Raw genomic sequence first — 17,512 nt, 5'->3', positions numbered from 1 at the left:
GACAGTGTCTTGTTCTTCCCGCCACTGATGTCCCATACTCTTCTGCAGCCCAGTCTCTCCTGTGACAGGTGCACACAGGACTCTGTTGAGCACTGGCCATGAGCTGAGGTTTTGATGGCTCCATCAGAACGCAAAGAGGATCCTCACTGACTTTGGCCAAGGCCTTGATTTGCTCTGAGCATCTATCTGTAACAGATCAGATCTCTCCCTCTTCCAAGTTGCCTAAGCCCAAGGAAGCTCACTTCAAATTCATCTTCATCCTGTTCCCTTTCAGGTTGCCAACCACACACTGGCTGCAACAGACTCGCCCCTCATTCCCTCTCTGCTCCCCTCACCTCAATCCTCCCTGGCTTTCTCCACATGCCTCACTCACTTAATACTCAGCTCACCTTCCTATCATTCATTACCAGATTAAAACTAGGAAATGAATGCATCAATGTATACCACCATGAAATGATCTTCATAAGAAGGTGATGAAAGCTGGGTGTGATGGTGCCTCACCACACAAAGGCAGAAGGATAGTGAGTTGGATCTCAGCAAGGACTACCAGCAAGTCATTCATGTACCTAAGTAATGCTAGGGCCAGAATCAGGATCCTGGCTTCTGGATCTTATGTTTGTATTTGGGGCAAAACTAAAACACCCAACTTCTAGCAAAACAACAGAGGCCCTCAGCAGGGAGGGCTCTGTGTTATGGCATTGGACGTGGTACACAGCATATTTTTTATTTCTTCTTTGTGATTAAAATATCAACCACTGACACTAGAAGGATGGCTGTCTACTCTCTCCATTCATTCTGTATTCAATATAGTACTCAAAGTTCTAGCTAGAGCAATAAGACAACAAAAGGAGATCAAGGGTATACAAACTGGAAAGAAAGAAGTCAGACTTTCACAATCTGCAGATAACAGGATAGAATATATAAGTGACCTGGAAACTTCTACCAGGGAACTCCTCCACAAGGATGACCCCAGCTAAGAATCTAAGTAATAGTGGAGAGGGTGCCTTAACTGCCCTTCCCCTGTAATCAGATTCATGACTACCTTAACTGTCATCACAGAACCTTCATCCAGTAACTGATGGAAACAGATGCAGAGATCCACAGTTAAGCATTGGGCCGAACTCCTCAGTTGTAGAGAGGGAGGAGCAATAATATGAGCAAAGGGGTCAAGACCATATGGAGAAACCCACAGCTGACCCAAGCTAGTGGGAGCTCACTGACTCCAGATTGACAGCTAGGGAACCTGCATAGGACCGAACTAGGCCCACTGAATGTAGGAGACAGTTGTGTTGCTTGGGCGGTTTTGTGGGGCCACTGGCAGTGAAATCAGTATTTATTCCTAGTGCATAAACTGGCTTTTTAGGATCCATTCCCTATGGAGGGATATCTTGCTGAGCCTAGATACAAGGGGAAGGGCCTGGTCCTGTCCCAGGTGATGTGATAGATTTTGGTGACTGACTCGCCATGGGCCTCGCCCTCTCTGAGGAGTGGTTGGAGGTGGGGTGGGCAGAAGGTGGGGGGAGTGGGAGGAGGGAAGGGAGAGGGAACTGGGATTGGTATGTAAAATAAGATTGTTTTAAGAAAATTAAGAACATTAATACAATTTGAAGGCAATTAAATCAGAAAAAAATTTCAATGGTAATATTTGAGAAATAGTTTTATGACATAGGACTCACTGTTAAACTTCCTTGGAAAACTCCACGACCTGGGTTAAATCCTTTTAATTACTGAACGTTAACATCTTAACAGTGTTGTCTACACTAAATATTCAGTAAGTGTTGAAGGGAGTTGTGTATATGTGTCTCATGTAGTCCTCAAACCTGCTAAGTAGCAAAGGCTGACCTTGAACTTCTGTCTCTTGCTCTTCTACCTTCCAGAGCTGGGATTTTAGGTGATGGACCACCCCAACTTAGATGCTCACATTATAAAAATGCCAGCATGTTAATGCAAAAGAGGGAACAATGAGTGGGCACTCACATGATGCTGAGGAAGTACATACTGGTAAGTCATATGGAGCCGACCTGCTCATCTAGAATGAGAAAAATGCCCTTTGACAGGATAGGAATATTTGGGGATGGAGAACGATTTATTTACTTGTGCCACTATTTGACTGTTTTACCAAAATGAATTTACATATCAGGTACATAATAACAAAATGTGTAATCCCTGATAGAAAAAAAATAGATTCATTCTAGAATTCTGACAGCGCAGAGAAAGAAAGTGAAATGTTCACCCGCACTGTATTGAAAGCAACAGTGTTAATGGCAAAACAACAACAAAACCACACACACACACAAAATAAAAACTTTAAAAATTTAAAATACAAAATATTTTTAAGTAAATACAGTATAGAGCCATACTATGCAGCCATTTAAACAGGCTGTTGGCTGGGGTATATTTCATCAGAAGTGTGCTTGCTTGACTAGCATGTATAAGAGCCTAGGCTCCACATTCAGCACTGGACAAAGTTCTCTATGATACCAAAGGACAAGTAACCGGAGACAAGAGAGAACCCAGATATCATGTCATCTTAGCTTTTCAGAGTATGGTGGCACACACCTGTATTCTGTTCACCTGGGAAGTGGGGACAGGAGGATCAGGAGTTTAAGGCAGCCTAGGCTACATAGAATCACACAAACTAAACAATCAACTCTTCTATATCAAAGGACACTATCAAGAAAGTAAAAGGGTAACTCATAGAACAGAAACACATCACATAGAAACCGTCGATCTGAAAAGGACGGCATAGAAGAATTAGCTTTCACAATAACGAAAGACCAATAAGCCAACCCAAAAGTGAGCAAAGGATTGAACAGGTGTGTTCGTTAGGCTGACCAAACAGCCAATGAGCACCAGGCTGCAAGGGAGCAGACAAGGAGAGAAAACACAAGTGCTGCTGAGCATGCAGCAGGGCTGGAAACCTACAGAGTGCAGGCAGGCATGTAGATGGTGCAGCTGCCTTGGGTAACAATTTGGAAGTTCCTCAAAAAGCTAAACACGCTCACCTGATGTGTGATGCACACCTATAATCTGCCACTCAGGGGGCTCAGGCACACAGACTTTGCTTCAAGACAAAAAGTAAAACCCCAAATGGCCCAGCAGCTCCATTGTTGGTAAACACACGAGAGAGCTGAAAACAAACACTCACACAGAAACTTCTGCAATGGTATGGACTGGAACACGAAACACAGCAGGCAGTGCCAACAACCTAATGCAAACGCATCAGCACAGCCCACATCTATAAGGTGGAATAACATTCAGCCATAGAAAGAAGTGCATGCTTACCACATGCTACACATTGCACAAGAATGTCCACAGAAGGAAAACTCATAAGAACTGCAAAAGGGTGAGTGGTTACCACAGACTGCAGGGAGGAAATGAAGTCTGAAGTAATGGTTACAGGTATTTAACCACACAATTTAAACTGAATTACATCTAAATAAATTAGATCTAATAAATTACATTTAAATACATTTCCTGGAAAAAAATTAGACACTTTAAGAGTTTTTAGTAGTGTGAGGAAAATGCTGCTGCTTCTCCAACACAGTTCACTCACTAAACATTTACACTCTACTAGGTAGCAAGCTTAGGAAATAGGACACTGTCAGAGGGGTATTTGCTTAAGTCTAGGGTGGGGTTTAAGGCCACACTGTGTAGGGAAAGAGTAGTCACAAATTCCTTACATGGCCCACAGATGCCCAACTGCATCTTTTTCTGGGGGAAGGAGTTCTCTCTCCCCAGGTGTGGCTTAGTAGTCAAACCAAACTACAGTGTGGTGTGAATTCCAATTGAAAAACAAAACTATGTTACAAATCCTGGAATCTATGTAGCCGTTTTCTCTCTCCCAAACAGGGCTACTGAAAGGCTGGGTGAGCACAGTACATGCAGTACATACTCAATCACTCAAACAGCTGTCAGCACCAGCATCAGCACCACTTCCTCAGATCCTCAAGGAAACAGAGGAGAAAGGGGGGCTTAAGAGATGGCTCAGTGCAGAAGAGCACATCTGTCCTTCCAGAAGATGGGGCCTCACAACCTCCTGAGACTACACTTCCAGGGGATCTGATGCTGCTGGCCTCCACGAACACCTGCACAAATATACACTAATCTACACATATGCACACAGTTAAAAATACACGTTTAAAAACTATTTAAAATTTTAAAAAGAAAATTAAGGATCACTGGGAAGGCTGATTTCCACAACTCCAAGCTGGGAGCAGGCATCGGATTCCCACCCTGCCTCTAACAACCAACCAAGGCAACTAATTGCTTTTCCCAGATTCTCTCAATTCCTAATGAAACTCTTCTTGAGGCGTTCTACAAAATACAAGTATGCAAAAACATCAAAATAGCATAGCAAACTGCTTGTACCCTCTTATCGTCTGACTAATTCATAGAAACAAGCGATTGTGCACGCCTATTACAACAGAAGGAGGCTCTGCAGGACTTAGGTGCCTTTCTGGGCACGCTGCTCTGATCCAGTTCATCCCAGATTACTCTTCACAGACTCCACTGCAAAATCCCCTGAGCAGCACGGCCGCCTAATGAGCAGCTGGGGATTGTGACTGCATTATACTTAATGCCAACTTTTCCATCTTGCCGTCAAGAGTCTCAACAAGCAATCACTGCTTTAATGCTTTCAAATCCAGCCTCTTAGGTGTACAAAAGACCCTTGGCTTTGCCACTGATAGGCCTTTTGCTCTGACCTGAAAACCTGGATGACTTACAAGTTCTCATAACTTGATTATCTGAATACATCTTTCTTCGGCAGGGACTGCATCTGGACTACACATTTAACCCAGAGCAAAACTCTAAAACTCCAAATCTCCATCTAATGTACAAATGAAAGCGCTCTGGCAGGGGCCCAGCAGCCCACTAAGTGCTGTGATTCTAAAGGCTGTGGGCTTACCAGTAAAGGTCTGGAGTGTGCCCCCTAGACATAGCGGCTCAGGAGTGAATACCAGCTTGCCCTCTAATGAACTAAGATTTGAGGCAGATTGATTATTCTTGGGAACTCAGTTTCCTCCTTGGTAAAACAGGGATGACTTTAGGGCTTGCCTCACGAGATGTTGCAAATTGATACAAACCAGCAGCTCCAGCAGCCTCGCAGACACTTATCAGAGTGAGGAGGTATTGCACGGTGCAGGCCACTGCTTCAATGAGAGAAACATAGACGTTCCCCTGCTGAAATGTTTGTATTTATTACTGAGTGTCATCATTGTATAATGGCTTTTGAGAGCAAAGACCAGACAGTCCCACTGTTCATCTCACACAGCTGTTTGGGATGAAAGCCAGCTAGGGAAGGGAGAAACTGGGTAGTGTGAGGCCTCTCTTAGGAGCACAGGCTATGATCTGAGGAATTTCATACAAAACTCAGCACAGAATGGTAATGAGGAATTTCTCAGGTGACCCTGGCTCAGTTCTCAAATTGCATAACTGAGTGTTTTTTTAAAATATTTATTTATTATTTATTATGTATACAATATTCTGTCTGTGTGTATGCCTTCAGGCCAGAAGAGGGCACCAGACCCCATTACAGATGGTTGTGAGCCACCATGTGGTTGCTGGAAATTGAACTCAGGACCTTTGGAAGAGCAGGCAATGCTCTTAACCACTGAGCCATCTCTCCAGCCTCCATAATTGAGTGTTTTAGCTTGCAGTTCCTTGATGGTGGAAGTCTAGGAAGACCCTTCCTGCTTTCTATATTACATGTGCAGCTGATCTCACTGTAATTGGTCCAGGACATCCTGTGGATACCTCCCATTCCTCACTGACAGGTCAACTGGATCTGGATTAAACCCAGGGTATAAATACTTACCCCAGCCCTAAGTTCATATTAAATTCACAATAATAAATAGCTGCTCCTTGGTACCCATGAGTATTGATTCTAGTCCCCCAGAGTTATCAAAACCTTTGGATGCCCAATGCCCACAGAACATTGTGCAGAACTCCAAATTACCCCTGCACATCCTTCTGTAAGCTTATGTCTCTTAAAAATGCAAATGCTATGTAAACAAACTCTACATGTTCAGAACAGGTGTATTCTTCCCCAAATATTTTCTTTCTACTGATTTTTATTGAGCTCTACATTTTTCTCTGCTCCCCTCCCTTTCACCTCTTCCCCAAGGTCCCCATGTTCCCAATTTACTCAGAGATCTTGTTTTTTTCTACTTCCCACGTAGATTAGACCTATGTAAGTCTCTCTTAGAGTCCTCATTGTTGTGTGTGTCTAGGTTCTCTGGGATTGTGATTTATAGGCTGGTTTTCTTTGCTTTATGCTTAAAAACCACTTATGAGTGAGTACATATGATAATTGTCTTTCTGGGTCTGGGTTACCTCACTCAAAATAATGTTTTCTAGCTCCATCCATTTGCCTGCAAATTTTGTAAATGTACCACATTTTCCTTATCCATTCTTTGGTGGAGGGGCATTTAGGTTGTTTCCAGGTTCTGGCTATGACAAACAAAGCTGCTATGAACATAATTGAGCATCCTACGGATATATACCCAAAAGTGGTATTGTTGGGTCTTGAGGAAGGTTGTTTCCAAATTTTCTGAGAAATCGCCACACTGACATCCAAAGGGGTTGTACCAGCTTACACTCCCACCAGCAATGCAGAAGTGTTCCCTTTTCCCCACAACCTCTCCAGCATAAGTTGCCATCGGTGTTTTTGATCTTGGCCATTCTTACAGGTGTAAGATGGAATCTCAGAGTTGTTATGATTTGCATTTCTCTGATGACTAAGGATGTTGAACATTTCCTTAAGTGTCTTTAGCCATTTTCTATTCCTCTGTTGAGAGTTCTCAGTTTAGGTCTTGTACTCCTTTTTTTTTTATTGAATTATTTGTTCTTTTGATGACCAATTTCTTGAGTTCTTTGTATATTTTGGAGATTAGACCTCTGTCTGATGTGGGGTTGGTGAAGATCTTTTCCCATTCTGTAGGCTGTTGTTTTGTCTTGTTGACCATGTCCTTTGCTTTACGGAAGCTTTTCAGTTTCAGGAGGTCCCAGTGTCTGTGCTACTGGGGTTATATTAGGAAGTGGTCTCCTATGCAAAGGCATCCAAGTGTACTTCCCACTTTCTCTTCTATGAGGTTCAGTATGGCTGGTTTTATGTTGAGGTCTTTGATCCATTTGGACTTGAGTTTTGTGCATGGTGATAGACATGGACCTATTTTCATTCTTCTACATGTTGATATACAGTTATGCCAGCACCATTTGTTAAATATGCTTTCTTTTTTCCATTTGATATTTTTTTGCTTCTTTGTCAAAAATCAGATGTTTGAAAGTGTGTGGATTAATATCCGGGTCTTTGATTCAGTTCCACTGGTCCTCCTGTCTGTTCTTATACCAATACCAGGATGTACAATACAGTACTATAGCTCTGTAGTAGAGTTTGAAGTCAGGGACTGTAATGCCTCCAGAAATTCTTTTATTGTACAGGATTGTTTTGGATATCCTGGGTGTTTTGCTTTTTCATATGAAGTTGAGTACCGTTCTATTGAGGTCTGAGAAGAATTTTGCTGGGCACTGCATTGAATCTGTAGATTGCTTTTGGTAAAATTGCCATTTTTACTATGTTAATTCTACCTACCCAAGAGCATGGGAGATCTTTCCACTTTCTGGTGTCTTTTTCATTTCTTTCTTCAAAGATTAAAGTTCTTGTCATACAAGTCTTCCATTTGTTTGGTTAGAGTTACTTTGAGATTTTTTTTTAATGTTATTTGTGGCTATTGTGAAGGGTGATGTTTCTCTAATTTCTTTCTCAGTCCATTTATCATTTATGTACAGGAGGGCTACTGATTTTTTTTTTAGTTAATCTTGTGTCCTGCTACATTACTGAAAGTGTTTATGAGTTGTAGAAGTTCCTTAGAAGAACTTTCCCCCAAATATTTTCAACCCAAGGTTGATTAAATCATGGATGAAACCCATAGGCAAACAGGTCAACCGTATATTCCAAATGGTAAGCAATGAGGAAGACACTCTGGAAAGACAGTTATGAGGTATCCCTAGGGACCCATCCATAGCAGGTAACATTTACCAAGCATCTCTTGTACCCTAGGCATGGTGGCAAGTGTCTTATACAAGCCTTACACAATCTCTGCAAAACCAGTGAGTCAGTTTCCACTTTCCACTTAGGAAGAGGAGGCCTGGCAAAATGAAGGGATTTGTCCAAATAACCCAGTCAGTAGGTAGCAGTCAGTAAATGAACCCACACTGTCTGATGCTGGAGACGATACTGTTTCCAGAAAATTATAAGGTCCAAGCCTGAGAACCTGAGATTCAATGAACCTTGGCATCTTAGTCTTCTCATATCTGAACAACTTGCTGCTGCAGAGGTACTGCACACACACACAATAAACAAGGTGTTTTTTTAAATAACAGCAGAAAGTAGGTGTGAAGCTCCTCTGTACAGCACTTGTACATGCCTGAGGCCCCGGATTCTGCCCCAGCACCAGTAAGACGGAGGACATGGTAAAATCTACTTACTCTCTGCTGTGTGAAGCTCTGGCACAGTATAGATCTTAAATGCTCTAACAGGCTCACATGCTGAAGGCTTGTACTTCAGAATAGAGCTACTGGGGGTGGGGAAAACTTAAAAGGTGGGGGTGCATGGAAAGTCTGGGAACTGGGGTATATCCTAGAGGGCATGGAGGAGTTTGGTCTTCCATGTGCTCTTAGCCTCACCACAGACCCCAAAGCAACAGAGCCAACCAACCAGGGACCAAACCATGAGCCCCAAACCTCCAAAACAATGATCCCAAACTCTTTTCTTTATGAGTTGCTATCTCTTTATGAGTGGCCTGTGCAAGCAGCAGAGCTCTGCCAAGCTCAGGTGTCATGTCTCACACTCACAGACACTTTGCTCCCAGGGAGCTTATGACCCAGCTGAGGAAAGCCCTCTCTGCCTAAATCCACCTTTGTAAAGAAGAACAGAAGCACACAAAGACTCCAGACGCCTGTCTTTCTGCACTATGTCCTACCGCAATGCTCAGATCATTGGGCCCTCAGTTCCTTCTGTGTGAGCTCCACAGAGCAACGTCACGCTCCTTGCCTGTGCTGGGAACTTCTTCCTTTGTCTTTGAAGAACTGGGAATGGCTTTTATCTCTAGCTTTCCCCCAGTCCATCACAAGGGAGTCTAACAAGAGGGTTATCTTAAGGAACTAACAAAAAAAAAAAAATAATGCAAAAGTGTAGCTTCTCCACTGCCTTTAACGCCGGCAAAGAGCCTGTGGGATTCCATCGTTATTTGCTCAAAAATGTTCAAAGAGAAACATGGAAAATTTCATCCTCACCATGCTGCAGCCCAGGAAAGAAACCCAGAACTCTAGGGGCCAATTACTCTACCGTCTGGACTTTGACCTTCAGAAGTCTCCCTCTGGTTTTAGCCTGACTGGAACTAAGGGCAACTGACAGCAGAGGGCCAGATGAACGGGCAGCTTGTGTCCAGGCTGGTCATACTTAATGACTGCCGGGCCCTCAGACGCTTAAAAGTTGCAGTGCCATGCCAAACCTACGGGCTAATTGAGCAAATTTCACTGTCACTTACTTTAAAGTTGCTACCTTTGTGACATCGGGCTAGGAGCTGGGCACTCAGAACAGGGGCAGCCCTTTGAAAATCAATCACTACCAATAGCTCCAATAAAGCCAGAGAGAGGAGCCAAGCAGGCAGAACACACAGAGGCAGTGAAGCATGAGCAAGAACTGGCTGGCTGCAGACAGAAGTGAGCAGCATTCTGCATGAGAAGCTCATGCCAAAGCTGAGAACACAGGCAGGCTGAGGACGGCACGCCTGCCTCCCTCCCTCCTGCCTTTCCCAGGACAACTGAAGCTGTAAATGTGAAGAGGCCTGACGCAGAACTAAGCCTAGTTTAGCGCTGCAGTTCTCGCATGGAGCCTTCAACATGTGCTTTCCCAAGCCTTATCCTCAAATTAATACACTGGGAATTGTTCTTCAGAGTTTATAGGAGTGTGAGCTAGGAGAAGTTGGGATATTCTAGTTCAATGGTAGAACACTTCCTACCATGTCCAAAAGGCCCTAGTACCACAGTAGTAATAATTTTTTAAAAAATGCTAATAATTGGGTCCTTAAATTATAAAAATAAACACATACAAACAACACCAAATGGACTCAGAGCAACATATATGTAACAGTAATATTTAAGAGGTCATAAAGTTGAGAGGTAGTCAGGTGACACGAGGGAAAATTGGAAAGGGGAGATTGTGGTGTAGAAATAATGTAAACACAGGACTTGTGTATGAACTTCTCAAAAAAACAAAATGTTCAAATAGTCAGTACTGAAGCTCTGAAGGCTGTAGTCAGTTTGTGCAATGGACACTGAGCTGCTGTATGGCATTTTCTTTGAAATGAGGATTGGCTCACAGGCTGCTCACTTACTGGAGTAAGCCTGAATGATCCTACTCGCCTCAAGAAAAACTAGTACTCACTGGCTTCCACTTCTGCTTAGAATCAGAAAATGTGAAAATTAATATAAAATAGGTGAAAGCTCCTTATTCAGGTGAATATACCAAAGGAGGAAATAATATCCAATGCCTAGTGGCTACGAAAGGCACACGGGACTACATGACATAGTTATGTAAACACAGTGCATGGCACTTTGTGTGTGTTCAATGACAGCAATTTTTATTATGATAATGGTATTTCCGGGATGGGTTAAGGTAGACAAACCGCTCTGCATCAGAGGCTGCAGATTTAGGAGTGCCTGGGTGCAGGACTCTGTCACCCTCTCTCATTTCCCCTTGTCTAGTTTGTTCATCTATTTAGTGGGTGGATACTGAATGCTTCTTAAACACAGGACAAAGTGTTAAGTACTAAATAGGAAACAGTGGAAACAGACAATAGAAGGGCCTTTGAGGGGACAATGTGACGGGATAAAATACCCTAAAGGGGTAGTTATGAAGCATCTGGTTACATGCTACAAGGCTGTTGCAACATCCAACACAGAGGTCATAGTAGCTTTAACCAGAGGTGGAGAGAGGGGAGCAGAGACCAACACAACAGAAAAGCGGCTTAACCAGCAGCAGTTTCTACCACCATCTCCTGTGAACTGAAAGAAGCAACTGTGTAATCAACTAGACTTTACCATTCTGCAAGGTGACATGTAATACACAGTCAACCACCATGTTGTACACATTAAAAAAAATTCACTCCATGTCACTCTAAACAATACATTCGCTGCAGTTGATAAAGCTGTGTGACAAGGTGCATACTGAGCATGGGCAAGGCTGATTTTAATCCTTGGCACTAAAAAGAAATACATCAAATATTAAGAAGAAGAAGAAAAAGAGGGAGGAGGAGGAGGAGGAGGAGGAGGAGGAGGAGGAGGAGGAGGAGGAAGAAGAAGAAGAAGAAGAAGAAGAAGAAGAAGAAGAAGAAGAAGAAGAAGAAGAAGAAGAAGAAGAAGAAGAAGAAGAAGAAGAAAAAACAACAACAACAACAATCTGGGCTTGGTAGCTCACACCAGTAAGCCTAGTACTCAGAATGAAAAGGCAAGGAGAATCAGGAATTTGAAGATCTTAAGGCCAGCCAGTGCCACTTGAACCCATCCAGGCAGGCAGGCAGGCAGGCAGATCTGTTAACAAGGTCACTAAGAGACACCATCCACATCTCACTAGTCTTCTGTAAGGCACTAACATTCACAAGGAATTTTGAAGCATGCCCTTAAGTTTATCCATCATGTCTGACCACTTCATATAAGAAACAAAACCTAGAAAGGTACTTCTAAAACTCATGTCAAGGGCACAGATGTGCACAAAGGACTGCCTGCATGACTTTGGTCTGGTGTTACACGTGGCATTCATTATGGGCTCTGCTCCTTTTGAGGGGTCAAGGACTCTCTGAGATCTGATTAAAGGGATTGTTCTCCTCCTGCAAGAATGGCATTCTGGAGGATTCGTAGCCATTTTCAGAGGCCTCATAGATCCACTGAGAGTCAACATTTCCCTGGATGTTAACGATCTCGGTTTTTCATGAATCAGCTATACTCTATTTACTCTGTGTAAGGAAATGAGTTGTTTGGTTTCGAAATTTTGAGGATCCGAGTTAAGTAACATTAGGGAAATAGAAGGAAAGTCATTTTCTTTCTTTCCTTGCCCTCTGTTCCCTGGAGAACTGCCAGGGCCTCACACTGTGTGCTCTCTGTGAATGAAATACTGTACCCTCTGCACAGCTTAAAGAAAATGACAGCTTCATCTCTGAACTTAAATGTCCTTAATATTTAATTCCTTCCAGTGTGGTTAGTAGCTTGGGTCTCCACATTCTCCAGATGATGGCTTTGGAAGGTAAGCTATTGGAAGTTCAGAAAAGTGCATACCCCAATTCAATTTCCTCAGGAAAATCAAAATCTCACAGGGGTGAGAACTCAGAATGATTGAGGGGCCAATGCCGTTGTTCCCCAGGTATGCTGGGGAGGGGTAGCGTGCATACTGAGGATGGAGCAACAGGGCACACCAATTTGTTTTTCAATCTATTTCACTTCAGTTCAGAGCATCATCTCAGACAGACAGCCCAGGAAAACAAGCTGCACTTTGGTTACTTTCAGTCTTCCTCAATCTGCAAATGCAGCTGAGTGTTGCCAGAGTGCGGCCTGTTTTCCTGGGCTGCCGTCTGCACTGATGCTCTGAACTGAAATAAAATAGATTGGAAAACAAATTGGTATGCCCTGGCTCCTCCTGCAGTTTCATACCATGCTTCAAAGCTGGCGTTACCACCTACTCTTTACTGGAACCCAACAAACCCAAATCACAAAGTAGAAACAGCAACGCTCAGATGGAAAGGTCCCACCCAAACCCGAAATAGCAATTTAATTCTGGGCTTGCAGTTCAATACTGCATTAACATGCCACTCTGTGGCCAGCTCCCAGCTCCATTCGCTGGCCTGGTTGACATCTTCTGATGACATGCCTAACACGGTTACTGCATACAGTATAAAGCAAAACCTGACATTCATTCTTCCATATGACAGCTCCAGTGCTCCGTGGATTTAGTACAGCCTATCGTTTCTCACGCTCTTGTTCTGTTCATACCTATTCAAAAAGCCTGGTGCTTTTCAAGTATTCCACACCACGGTAAAGATGCCATGATTTTGTTCTTTGAGACACAGCCTCACGATTCTCGTTTTTTTGGTGGGCTGGCACAGGACTCACAGAGATCCACCCTCCTCTGCCTTCGGAATGCACAGATTAAAGGTGTGCCTCACCACGCCTGGCTCTTAAAGGATGCTGCTTCATTAGAAAACATTGAAAGGAAATCAACAATCAACTGCAAACACACCCTAGATTTCCCCAAAAAGTCCCAAGAAAGTGCAGATATCGGGGCTGAAGGTGTAGCTCGGGCTCAGAGCACATGTTTGCTGTGGGACAGACTTTGGTTACATTCCCAACATCCCCAAAATGCAGGTATCCCTGATGGAAGAACATTAACAGTTCTAAATTTAAAGTGCTAAAATGATGAAAAAAACTTTCTATATAGACAATTGTATAGCTGGGTTGGTGGGATGGCTCAGTGGACCAAAGGTACCTGCTGCCAAGTCTGACCTGAGTTCAGTCCCTCATGGTGGAGCCACGTGGTGGTAGGAGAAAACCAACTCCTGTAAACTGTCTTCATCCTTCCACCATCACACTGCCGCATCCAGGCACCTCTCCCCATCCACACTCTCCTCCCCCAACCTCACCACACGTGTGTGTTCATATACACAATTAATGTAATTTTTAGATAATTTAAAAGAACAATTAAATTCCACTTGGGTAAGCTGCCCTCTATTTAAACACTAGAGAAATCTATCTCTCCCTCTCCCCAAAAGATAGAAAACACACATCCTCCTGCCCCTCATTTTGCTTGTGACACATCTGAAATTTCACTATTATTTAACACATCTGGGGTCAAATTTAGGTTAGTCTTTCCAATTGGATGTAATTACATACAATAGTAAGCACACTGTACCCCAGCACTCCACAATAGAACAAGGAGATAAGTTGCATTACCAGTTTAAGACCAAGAAGACCCCCCTCTCAGAAAGCAAACTCAGGACCTATTAAGACATTTTTCTCTTCAATAAGCAAGACAACACCCTACTGTGCAGACCGTAAGAGCAGACAACCACTCTGCAATGTGTCAAGCCACCCAGCTCTACCAGTGCTCGTGGTGTAGAACAAATTCTCAAGTATTTGCTCAGTGGATGTTAAAGGTTTGTATATTTACTACCTTCCTGAAAACATCAAGTTGTGGCACGGGCTAGCAGCTGAGGCCACAAAAGTAAGATGTGGCATTACTCTTGTGGACCTCACAAGCTGGCAGGGAAGACAACAGATGGAACACAGCATGACATGATCTGTTTACTTCAGCTCCATGCTCCCCATGCATAAACCATGTAATACTGGCCATCTCTCCAGGGTAAAAGGTTAATCCTAACACTGTCTGTGTCACAGACTAAGTGACAGTTCACATTAAGCTTTAGTGCCAGTATCTGGCACAAAGAAACTGCTCAATGAGCACTAACTACTCATTTATTGCTCTGGTGCTATGAGATAGGTTTGAAATTATTTTTTGTCAGACAGGCAGGGGTAATGTACAACTGCAATTCCAGCATTTGGAAGCTTAGGAAAGAAGCTCTCAAGTTAAAGGGGAGCCAGGGCCGTGCAGCAAGACCCCTGTTTCTGTGTACCTGTACATCACCCAAGCCCGTTGAAGAATTTAAATTCCAAAGAGACAGAGGTCAGGGCTATCTTGTGCACTAGTACATTTCCAGGAATCAGACCTGCACACAGTAGAAGCAAACGGCTAATTAAGTTCGCTTATGCAAGCCTAGGTGTTAAACAAACAAAACAACCGTTAAAAGTTTGAGGGGGCTGGGCAAGGGGTACACTTGGGAGGGAGAGGCAGGAGAGTCAGGAGCCCAAGGCCAACCTCGGCTACCGTGTACACACAGACACACAGACACACACACACACGACAGGGGTTGGGAAATACCATCACAGAAGAACCATGTCTACATGACCGGTGGGTATAATTTATGCCAAGTACTGAGATTGCTCACACAGCGATAACCAATACCACGATTTGGATACAATTACAAGAAAGAACACTTCCAGAGGGAGAAAGCAGTCTGAGGCAACAGGGGTGTCCCAGTGTTAGGCTCAGATTGTGGGTTCTATGACCTAGTACACCCCAAAACAGCTTAATCTCACGTCATTTCTTTTGCAAAAGAAAAATATTTCCAACGTCATGTGTAAACATAAAGTAGATGGTCTATTGGATGCATTGGGCGGGCAACATTGCGTAGTATGAGAAACTAACTTGACCGTGACACGGAAGTCAGGGTATTGTGTCAAACGAACGTTAGCTCAATCTACTTGTGCCTCGGGCCAAGGCTGGCAAACTTCTGTAAAGCGCCACTGAGAAATGACTCCAGCTTCACGGGCCTTTCCATCAAAGCGGAATAAAAGCCAAGCAACGGCGAGCACTCCCCCGCCCCGCGTCGGGCAGGCGGCCAGACAACACATAAACAATGAACGTGGCTGCTTCTCGGTGCAACTTCACTTCTGGGAGCTGAAGTTTTATTTCATATGACTTCTATTTCCCCACAACTATTTTAAAACGGATAAACCATTCTCGTTTCGCAGTAAACAAAAGCTGAGAGCAGGGACGGGGAGGGAGCCCTGGGAGGGCGGGCGTCGGCTGGCCAGTCGCGGGGAGCTGGGTAAAAAGGCCCACGGTTGCCAGGCAGGGTCCCGCGTCCTCCCGCAGGAGTTCACGACCGAGATTACGCCCGGGGTGAGGGCCATCCCTGGGCCACTTCCAGAGGACAGCGGCGACTGTGACCGACGCGAGCCCCGCGGAGCTCGCCACGTGCTTAGCCCGCAGTGCGCAAGGGTCCCGGGGCGCCCCTCATTCAGGGAATCTCTCGGGCCGCTGCCGCAACAGGGGTCTCCACGAGAAGTCCCAGCGCCGTTTCTATGGTTACCTGCTCAGTACCGATTCAAACTGCCGTTCTTTATTGACAGCGCCATAGAGGACACGAACACTCCTGCCCGAAGGGAACAATAAAGCTTTCTCCATTCAACAGCGCCAAAGACGCCAAAAGGCAGCCATCTTGGGGCCGAGGGACGCTGAGGGCAGAGTCTCTGATGTGCTCGCGCCAGTCACGTGCTGGGGGTGGTCTCGCGAGAAGGCGGTGCCTGTACCACGTGGTCACTCTCCACCAATGGTAGGCTCCCAGGGAAAGCTGTCTGCTAGCCTGTTCTTGACCTCTGAACTCCGCCCCAGTTCCTTGGGAGAAGTTTGTCTGGTGTGGTCCCTCATTACCTGGGCCACCCTGAGAGCATCAGCGTGGAGACAACAAAAGTTTCTGTCCGTTTTCCATAACAGCGAACACGGTCACGTGCGGGACGGGGACGGGACTTATTCTGGACTGGGCTTGGCGTGTATTCTTTTACCCTTGTTCTCTCTCGTCTTACTGCACCCCGATCCTAGCGTCTTGGCAGTCAAACACGCAGACTTTTTTGTCCCTGCTACCGATGTCAGACCCAGATCCAAGCAAGCCTCTTGTTGCAGAGTCGAGCTCCCTCTGTGATTACAGCTGTTCCATCAGCAGTGACAATATTCAGTGCTGTAGCTGTCAGTTGGACTCGGTGCAATGCCGTTTGAAACCAGAAATTCAATCTATCGAGTAGAACTGCCACCTCGATAGGTGACTGCTGCTGTCACCTGGCTTATCGTATTTACTGTCACCGCGGTTTGCACCCACTGCCAGAGACTGTAACGTTCGTACAATTCTGCTCATCGGAACACTCTGGCCAGCTGTTGTAGTTCGTTTTTGTTGTGATAAAGCACGCTGACAAAAAGCAACATAATGAGTCAGGCTTGGTGGCCTATCCTTTAATCCCAGTGCTTTGGAGGCAGAGGCAGGCAGATCTCTGAATTTGAGACCAGTTTGGTCTACTGAAGGACTTCCAGGACACCCAGGGCTACATAGTAAGATGAAGGAGGACCAAGGAGAGAAAGATTTATTTCCGCTTACAATTGTAGGTTAGTCCATCACTTTGGAGAAGTCAAAGCCAGACATGGACTTCACAGTCATATCACGTCCACAAGAGCAGAGAGAAGCGAATACACACACGCCTGTTTGCATGTGTGCAGTTGGATTTCTTGCACAGCTAAGGACCCCAGTTCAGGACCAGTCTGGAGAGTGGTGCTGGCCACAGTGAACTGGGTCTTCTGACCTTGGTTAGCTCAAGACACCCTCAAGCCCCTCCCCCCCCCCCAGACCCAGCCAGTGTAGACAATCCCCTAGTGAGACATACTTCCCAGATGATTCCCGGTTGTGTCAAGTTGACAAAGCTAAACATGACACCTGTAGTCACCTGTCAGTTGTTCCCACTGTCATCACTCGGTTATTCTTGCCACAGTCAAACCAGCATTTAGCAGGCAGGCCCCTGCACGGACACAGTCACCTTCTGAGTCACTCTCCCTGTTATCCTCACAGGTCACCAT

The 17,512-nt window shown here is 44.7% G+C and overlaps 1 protein-coding gene across 3 annotated transcripts in view; it reads right to left on the bottom strand.

The window, feature by feature from the left end:
• Zbtb40 (zinc finger and BTB domain containing 40) overlaps positions 1-16,132 on the bottom strand; it is a 65,830-nt gene extending 49,698 nt beyond the window's left edge. For all 3 annotated transcript variants that reach the window (XM_050153455.1, XM_050153444.1, XM_050153466.1), the window contains exon 1: positions 15,984-16,132. The gene's annotated coding sequence lies outside the window, so the exon portion shown is untranslated. The remainder of the gene's footprint in view (positions 1-15,983) is intronic.
• Between the last annotated feature and the right edge of the window lie 1,380 nt (positions 16,133-17,512).

Source organism: Alexandromys fortis, unplaced genomic scaffold, assembly GCF_014885135.2.
Source record: "Alexandromys fortis isolate MF-2015 unplaced genomic scaffold, M_Fortis_MF-2015_v1.1 scaffold_26, whole genome shotgun sequence".
In the NCBI taxonomy this organism is placed as follows: Eukaryota; Metazoa; Chordata; class Mammalia; order Rodentia; family Cricetidae; genus Alexandromys; species Alexandromys fortis.
This window is presented reverse-complemented; position numbering and strand designations above follow the sequence as displayed.